Genomic DNA, 10,028 nt, shown 5'->3' with positions numbered 1-10,028 from the left:
TTATGGGGTAAGGGGCTTAGGGGTGTGGAATTCAGCATAGTGACACACTATTGGCTTATTCAAACATCAGCAGAAAAATTACATGTACATGCAGGGTGTCAGAGTTCTGTGAATTGTTGACTCAGTTCAGGTAGCCCTGTTATGTCTTCACATTCCCCTTTATCTTATGGTCAAGATGTCCCCAGGAATGTTTTAACTACAGGGCATACCCAGGTTTGTTTTTCTTTTTTCTCAGCCCCAGGCAGCCTCTAGGCTCACAAACAATCAGCAATTTCTGAGTACTTTATATGACTTATAGGTCTTGAAATTTCATCTTTCTTTCATCCGTTTCCCCCAAATGTATAATCTGTAAGCAAGTGTGATAAGGACTCAGTGTGTATAATCTACCCATAATCTAGAGAGTGTGGAATAAACATGTTTTCCCCATCCAGTTTATTTCCTAGCAGCTGAAAAGGAAAAACAAAAGCAGAGGTTCACAGGACATGATGGGATAGGAACAAATGCAGTCATCAAGGGAAAGAAAAAAAGAATGGAGAAAAGCAAGCTTGGAAATACCCATCATAAAGAACAGGCACTAAGACCCAGACTCCCTCCAAGCAAAGTAATCTTTGCTTCTAGCAGTTACTGGAGGCAAAAATCTATGATGCTGAAACTGAGGCCTTCTCTCTTTTTATCCATGAAGTGACTTGCAGTGCTTCGATGAAACCCAGGATCATGTGTTTGTGTGCATGTATGTGTGTACGTGTGTATGTTGGTAAGCCTCCTATTGCTGAGCCTCCCACACAGCCCCACAATCAGCTCTCTTGCCATTTCATTCTCTTCCCTGTTCAACCATCATCTCAGAAACCCAGAATCCTGTCCTTTGCAAAGCCAGTGAAAAGCTTCACTTACCCAGTGGGTCATGAGAGAGCCAGCGTTATCGGAATTGATATATGTGAAAGCACTATTTTTCCTTCCCTGCAGTAACTGGCTGATTTCTGGACTAACAGCTCGAGTTCCTTGTGGGTATCAGCAGCCAACATGGACAAAATTCTCTCCCCTGGCTCACCAATGGCAGCCTCATTGGTTGGGGGAAATGCTCCCTTCACCTAGACAGCCTATCCCTGTGATTTTCAGTCAGATATGTGATCCTCAGTCTTTTTAAAGCCTGCAGAGAACCCTCAAAAAACAATGTGAAAGGGATGCTGGGGCTTGTTTGGGGCAGGAAAGAGCTTGTTCCCTGGCACAGAAGATGGAAGACTCAGCCTAGGAGAAAGAAAAAGCAACAGCTTTATCCCTTCAGGATGGGAGTAGCCCTAAAACTTGGAAGCTGACAAATGGGTTCAGTAATTTATGAGTCCCCTGGGTCCTCTCCTCTCCCTTTTTGCTCCTGTTTAAATGCCCAACCCCATGTCTTTCTGTCATTTCTTCTCAAATATCTTCAGGGAGCAAGAAACGTGAGCCAACTTTAGCCTTCCTTTTCTACCTATCCCCCTATAACTGTTCTTCACTCCCACCTCTTTGGTATAATTTAATATGACTAGGTCCCCTGAGGGAGGTCCCCTACCAGGTGATCGACTAGCTCAACTAGATTAACTCTTTTTTAATTGTTATTTATTTTCTTTATGACCCAATCCAGCTTCCTCTCTCTCTGTCCCTCTCCCTCTCTCTCTCCCTCTCCCTCTCCCTCCCTCTCTCTCTCTCTCTCTCTCTCTCTCTCTCTCTCTCTCTCTCTCTCTCTTCCCCCCTTCTTCCCCACCCACTCCTCCTCCTCCCCTTCATCTTAGAAAAAAGGGAGCCCTCCCATGAATACCAACCAGCCTTGGTATATCAAGTTGCAGTGAGACTAGGCATATCTCCAACTGAGGCTAGATGAGGCAGCCAAGTTAGGGGAACAGGATCCCCTGACATGGTCTCCTTTACCCCTCTTGGCTCTTTCAATTCTTCCTCCCACTCTTCCACTAGATCTCCCCAGTTCTGCCTAGTTTGGCTGTGGGTCTCTGCATCTGTTTCCAGCATCAGCTTCTAGGTGAAGCCTCTCAGATGAAAGCTATGCTAGGCTCCTGTCTTCAAGTATAATGGAATAGCATTAATAGTGTCAAGGGTAGACTCTCTCTTATGGGATGGGTCTCAAGTTGGGACAGTCATTGGTTGGCCGTTCCCACAATTTCTGCTCCAACTTTATCTCTGCGCATCTTATAGGCAGGACAAACTGTGGGTCTAAGGGTTTCTTGCTAGGCTGGTGTCCCAATTCCTCCACTAGAAGTCTTTTTTGGTTACAGGAGGCAGCTTGTTCAGGCTCATATACACCATTGATAGGAATCTTAGCTAGGGTCACCCTCATAGATTCCTGGGAGTTTCCAATGTCTTAGCTTTCTAGCTCATCCCAGAGATGCCCAACCCCAATGTCCTCCCCTCATTTGATCCCTCCTGCTCCCCTTTCCACCCCCCTCTCCCACCCAGTCATCTCTTTACATTCACCTCTCATGTTAATCTATTTCTCCTCAGTGAAATTCAATCCTCCCACCTCCAGCCCTCCTTGCTATGGATTAAATCTTAAGGGAGAAAGCCATAGCAGTCTTCACTGAGAGGTTTATTCCATTTTTTTCTGTCCAGAAGGTAATTTTCCTTTCCTCGGTGCCTTCGGTACCACTGTAACAGTAGCCTTGAAGGAGGAGGAGGCTCCTTCCCTAGGATCGAGCCAGAGGCTTTGTAGGAGAGAGCACTTGCTGCCCAGGACTCCACTGTGTGATGTGTGCATCTATACACATCTCTCTCTCTCTCTCTCTCTCTCTCTCTCTCTCTCTCTCTCTCTCATTCAGGCATGAATGAATACACACACACACACACACACACACACATTCAAGTACACATGCGCTCATGCACATATACATCATTTAATATATAAAATAAATAACTATCTAAAACCTTTCTTCCCATTGATGCTACTGTGTTTTTAAACCACTGTGAAGAAATTCTGCTATTAATTTACCACTTTCTGCAATGTTTGCTTATAAATGACCTTTTTATGAGAGATCTTCATGACTTTTACCCTACAAGTAAGTAATTAGAAGCAAAGGTCAATTTTAATTCAAGGTACCAGAGGTAACCATGGATCTTAAGAACAAGTTTAGAAACGGTTGGAATACCAGACAAGCCAAAGAGAACACAGGAGCCAAAGATACAATACCTGCCTTTACATTCTTTCTAATGGGCAGCCTGCATGTGTGGATACGAGTTGAGTAGTATACATAGGGAGTGTGAATACATTCTACTTGTTGAAACAAAAGTCAGGGTGTGTGTGGGTGTGGGTGTGCGTGTGCGCTTGCCCATGCACTCAAGTGTGTAGTTTGAGTTCAGATCTCCGCTCTTCCTGGCACAAAGAACTAGTAAGCATTAGCCAAGACTCCTCACAGCAGTGGCACCATGGTCCCACCTGATGACCCAGAGCATTTCAGAACCCGAGATGGACAGACAGTCTTAACCACAAGCATGGAGAGTCAGCAGCGTGCTGAGGGCACAATGGCCCCACGCTCACATTCCGCTATCCTAGTGACTTTTATCGATTTCAGTTTTTGAAAGGTTCTTCCCTTCCAGCCTGGTATTCAAACTCCTCTCAGATTCACCGTCAGTAGAACTGCGTATTGAAACTGAGGAATCATGACCTTCCAACCTTTCCTGCTTCTGTCCTCCCAACCCCAAGGAAAAGTTAAAAATTCTCATCCTATGAAGCATTCGACATTATTGCTGTCAAAATAAATTTGAGTAATTCCTTTTCTGAATTTATCCAATATCTTACTCTTTCTCTTTTCAGAAACTGATTATTAAGTATGGCTGAGGGACTCAATCCAGGATGAAATAGACATTTCTGGGTCTATCCTCCTAGTGCTGAGAGAATGAATATAAAAATGAACAATGGCCCATCTATCTGACAGCAGGAGTCAATCACACAAGCTCAGCAGCAGGCCTTAGAGGTCAGGCCTTAGAAATTACCAGCCTTTCTTAGGTTTGCTTCCTCATTCAAATCAGGACCACTCAGTGAAAGCCAGAAGGCAGCCTCCACAGAATCCTAAGGAGCCTGTGTCTGTAGCTGGGCAGCGGGCTCACAGCTTGTGCATTATTGAAACCCATTTTTCTATTTTTAACTATAACACTGTATACTGTAGCCAGACTTTCTTTTTTTTTGTCAAATTCTAGAGATGATGGTTGACTCCCATGCTATAGAAAACACTAAACAAATATTTTCCTTTTTTTTTTTTTTGGTAAATTGTTTATGTCTACAATGTTCTTCTAGGCTTCTGAATAACTCAACATATTGTCAAACAGCCCCAACAATATTTTAAAACGTTCATTAGGTTTTGTAAGATCTTTGGGCACCAAACACTGATCACTCATGTCCATCTGTCCCAAAATTTAGTCAGATGAAAGAAACAGAAGGCAAAACCCTATTATAATCGCTCGGATTGACTTGTTAGCGACTTTTACTTTAATCTCCACAAAACAAAAAGTTTGTGTTACTGAAACAAAAATAATGACTTCAACAACAAAACAGAGAAGTGTGCTGTTTGAAGTTAAAGCCAGGACCTCTGAGTCCTAAGGAGTAGCAAGAAATGCCTGTTGTTACAGATCGTCAGAATTTTAATTAGACCACAATATAGGTCTGTTTCATTAAAGATTTGCTTTTGCTGTGCTTATTCTCTTCATCCCATCTTTTTCCACTGTTAATGTAATTAGTAGGCAGCGCACAACCCTCATGTTATTAGCAGATCAGATCCGTTCTATCCCTCCACAGAAATTATGCTACAATTTTGTTTAGCAAGGTCATTTTTGAGTTTGAGGTGCGGCACTCATCGACCCTCTGCATGTGCCCTTTAACGCTCCCTGCATTAAGCCTTCTGAAATTCTTACCTGAAGCCCTGAATAAACCATGCTCAGAAAGCCTCTTAATGAAATATCCTTGAAATAATCTGACTAGGTTAGCTGTGGTGGCCCAGGGTTATCTCTCAGGAAATAAAATAGCTTGGAGTGAAAAAAAAATTTTTCTTGCATATGAATAAATGACACTGTTCTATTGCTGTGAAAAGGCACTGTGACCAAGGCAACTCCTATAAAAGAAAGCACTTAATTAGGGCTTGCTTGCAGATTCAGAGGGTTAGTTCCATGACAGGGAGCATAGCAGAACACAGGCAGACATGGAGCTGGAGTAGTAGCTGAGAGTTCTATATCCAGATCAGCAGGCAGCAGGAAGTGAGAACCACTGGACCTGGCTTGGAAACCAGGGTGGTTTTGAAACCTTAAAGCCCACCCCCCCAGTGACACACTTCCTACAACAAGGCCACACCACCTACACTGCCACTCCTTGGTGACCAAGCATTCAAAGATATGAGCCTATGGTGTCCATTCATATTCAAATCACCACAAAAAATAAATATAAAAGGAGGAGAAAGTGGGGAGGGGAGTGTCCCCTTCATCTGGAAGAAAAGGGTCTCTATTGGACAATTTAGCTGCTTCTTTGTGTGAAGTTCTAGCTCTAAGACTTTTGAGATCTTGTTTCTTAGAAAATCTTCTCAATGCTTTATTGACAATAAATTAGCCCACTTTGTTTAGTATTTGAATGAATAACAGTTTCTTTCAATGTAATGGGATCACTTCTCCAAAGTCAAGAACAAACCACAATCTGGTCCTACATTGACCCTGTACCCTTCTTTCTGCCAGAGACAATAGGGTGTATTTTTTTTAAGAAGACACTAGATATACTTAGGGACTGTCCTAGTCAGGGTTTGTATTCCTGCACAAAACATCATGACCAAGAAGCAAGTTGGGGAGGAAAGGGTTTATTCAGCTTACACGTCCATATTGCTGTTCATCACCAAAGGGAAGTCAGGACTGGAACTCAAGCAGGTCAGGAAGCAGGAGCTGATGCAGAGGCCATGGAAGAATGTTACTTACTGGCTTGCTTCCCCTGATTTTCTCAGTTTGCTTTCTTATAGAACCCAAGACCAGCACAGGGATGGCACCATCACCAAAGGGCTGGGCCCTCCCCACTTGATCACTAATTGAGAAAATGCCTTACAGCTGGATCTCATGGAGGCATTTCCTCAAGGGAAGCTCCTTTCTCTGTGTTAACTCCAGCTTGTGTCAAGTTGACACACAAAACCAGCCAGTACAGGGACCAAGATGGTACCCAAAAGCAAGAGTCCTTACATTACTTAAAACTTACAGTCAATTCAAAGTTCTAAACTTGACACATTTAAATCCACCCAAAATACCTGAAACCTAATATAAACACTTAAACTAATTTATTGTTTTATTTTAATCTCAAACCACCATAGAGAATAAGAATCACTCACAAAGTGGCTTGAGTTTTGAGTACTTAGAAGCCTGTAGCTGGGACACGTCTGAGCTGTAGAACATGCTACTTTTCCAATTGTATTCTTCTAGAAGTCTGAAAGTGACTAACATTATCTATGAACCACTCCCTGGACCCTTTTCTTTGAGCAACAGAATTCTAAAAATTCCAGTAATTAAACAGCATTGAGCATATTCAAGGTGGAATGGCTGCAAAAGCCAATAATTAGATGCAGGTATGACCTCCCATTCAAGGGCTATTGACAGTGTTTACACCACCAGCTATGAAATCCTTCCTGAGGAACAAGCATATGATCCAATAAGTAAATGGTTGGTTACTCTCATAGCCATCATTCAGCTTTTGGATTTGTGAGCACATCTTCCCTGGTAGGTCAGGATTTTGGCTTGCTGAATCCAGTGTCAGGTAAAGTCATTGGAGTCATTTCATGCTTAGTGAACTATGTAAACTTACAGAAGTATGAAAGCGTTAAGGTCCAGATGACTCCGCTATGTTCTGTGTTCCGTTAAACAGTGTTACACTTTGATTTAATTCTGCTTTTATTTATGGTATTTTTTTTTCTCCTCTCTAATCATGTCCTCAGCTAATGATCAACTTAGGGTTTTTGTTGGTTTTGTGTGTGTGTGTGTGTGTGTGTGTGTGTGTGTGTGTGTGTGTGTGTATGTGTGTGTGTGGTTTGTTCTTCTTCAATAATCTTGTGATTTACATATTGTAAATTGTTTCCATAATTTCATGGTATCTTCTGAAAATTGATTGACCATAGAATGTTTCACGGTGGTATGCTCTGGTAACTTTCCATGACCATAAACTTATAACATGATCTCATGTTTCCTGTTGTTGTTTAATAATTAATAACTCTATTAATTATTTTATATATTTTTCTTTTTTTAATTTATTTTTTATTAGATATTTTCTTTATATACATTTCAAATGCTATCCCGAAAGTTCCCCATACCCTCCCTCTGCCCTGCTCCCCTACCCACCCACTCCCGCTTCTTGGCCCTGGCATTCCCCTGTACTGGGGGATATAAAGTTTGCAATACCAAGGGGCCTCTCTTCCCAGTGATGGCCGATTAGGCCATCTTCTGCTACATATGCAGCTAGAGACACAGCTCTGGGGGGTACTGGTTAGTTCATATTGTTGTTCCACCTATAGGGTTGCAGACCCCTTCAGCTCCTTGGGTGCTTTCTCTAGCTTCTCCATTGGGGGCCCTGTGTTCCATCCAATAGATGACCGTGAACATCCACTTCTGTATTTGCCAGGCACTGGCATAGACTCATACGAGACAGCTATAACAGGGTTCCTTCAGCAAAATCTTTCTGGCATTGTGTCTGGGTTTGGTGGCTGATTATGGGATGAATCCCTGGGTGGGGTAGCCTCTGGATAGTCCATCCTTTCATCTTAGCTCCGAACTTTGTAACTCCTTTCATGGGTATTTTGTTCCCTATTCTAAGGAGGAATGAAGTATCCACCCATTGGTCTTCCCTCTTCTTGATTTTCTTGTGTTTTGCAAATTGTATCTTGGGTGTTCTATGTTTCTGGGCTAATATCCACTTATCAGTGAGTGCATATCTAATGACTTCTTTTGTGATTGGGTTACCTCACTAAGGATGATATCCTCCAGATACATCCATTTGTCCAAGAATTTCATAAATACATTGTTTTTAATTGCTGAGTAGTACTCCATTGTGTAAATGTACCACATTTTCTGTATCCATTCTTCTGTTGAGGGACATCTGGGTTCTTTCCAGCTTCTGGCTATTATAAATAAGGCTGCTATGAACATAGTGGAGCATGTGTTCTTATTACCAGTTGGAACTTCTTCTGGGTATATGCCCAGGAGAGATATTGCTGGATCTTCCGGTAGTATTATGTCCAATTTTCTGAGTAACCTCCAGACTGACTTCCAGAGTGGTTGTACAAGCTTGCAATCCCACCAGCAGTGGAGGAGTGTTCCTTTTTCTCTACATTCTAGCCAGCATCTGCTGTCACCTGAATTTTTGATCCACCAACCAGGCAGCATACATTAGCTGGTATGAAGCCCCCTGATACATATAGAGCAGAGGATTGCCTGGTCTTAGAGATTTGAGGGCCAGGGAGTGAGGAGGCCGGGAGGGCTGGGCTGGGGTAGGGGGGAGAACTGGACTGTAAAAAATGATTAAATAATTTTTAAAAAGGAAAAGAAAATGCCTTAACTCTTATGAGGCCTTTTCTCAATTAAGGTACCATCCTTTCAGAGAACTCTGGTTTCTGTGCCAAAATTACATAAGATTAGCCAGCCCAAAGAACAAAACAGAATTCTTTACAGCTTAATACAATAATGAATAAAAATTTATTTTTAAATAAAATAACCACTGAAAATAACAAACACAAGAATTTGTTTTAGATTTGATTACTAATCTTTTGAAATAATATTCAGAGAAAGAAATAAGAACAAAAAAGAGGTTATAAGTATATGGGAACTAATTAAGGGGGGAAATGAGTTATAGGAGTCACAAGGAAGAATACATGGAGAGAGAAACATGAATCCTATTAATGAAATCATAAGTGAAGACTTCCAAGTTCTAGAGAAAAGGATGACATACTGTTTGATCAACGCTGACTTGATTCATCTCCAAAAGTTCTTCTCTAGGCCACAATATATTTAACAGAAACTATTCAGGCTAGGAAAGGGATAAAATGTATCCACAGTATCTAAATACATACATACATATATACATACATACATACATGCATGCATGCATACATACATATGTAGAGCCAGCCAAAAATGCTAAAACATAAAGTTTGTTTGTGGTTTTGTTTTGTTTTGTCTTCTGTCAGGAAAAAAAACCACACACACACCTGAAAGGAATCATTACCTTTAGGCCAGTCTCACAGGAAATACTCAATGAAGTCTTAAAACCAGAAGACAAAAACCTAAAAAACAAAACAAAACAAAACAAAACAAAACAAAACAAACAAATCTAAAAACCCTGCCACGACGAAAGCCTGATGAAGCAGATACTTCATAAGATGCTTGACAAAGACAAAAAAAGGGAATCAAAGTTTGTCAACATAGAGAAGTTTAAAACTATAAATATAGACAGGAAGAAACAAAGAAAGGAAAACCAGATATGCAAACCAACCCGGAAAAAATTAAAATGGATACGGTAGATTATAGCTTATAATAATCTTGAATGTAAATTAATTAAAATTTCAAATAGAAGGATATGAACTTGTTGAACAAAATTTTTAAAAGTCTTAACTAAATAGTGTTTGCAGGAATAACATTATGAACTAACCAGTACCCCAGAGCTCTTGACTCTAGCTGCATATGTATCAAAAGATGGCCTAGTCAGCCATCACTGGAAAGAGAGGCCCATTGGACTTGCAAGCTTTATATGCCCCAATACAGGGGAACCCCAGGGCCAAAAAGGGGGAGTGGGTGGGTAGGGGAGTGGGGGTGGGTGGCTATGGGGGACTTTTGGTATAGCATTGGAAATGTAAATGAGCTAAATACCTAATACAAAATGGAAAAGAAAAAAAAAAGAAAAAAAAAAAAGAAAATCATATCACCAGTAATACACAGACTCAAATTGAAACGCTGAAGGAAAAAAAAAAAAAAAAAAAACCTATTCTGTGCTAGTGGAAACCAAAGTCAAGCAGAATTGTGTGAATTAGTTATTCAGGATTTATAGA

Source organism: Mus musculus, chromosome 15 (genome assembly GCF_000001635.26).
Source record: "Mus musculus strain C57BL/6J chromosome 15, GRCm38.p6 C57BL/6J".
Lineage (NCBI taxonomy): Eukaryota > Metazoa > Chordata > Mammalia > Rodentia > Muridae > Mus > Mus musculus.
Note: the sequence above shows the minus strand (reverse complement) of the source record.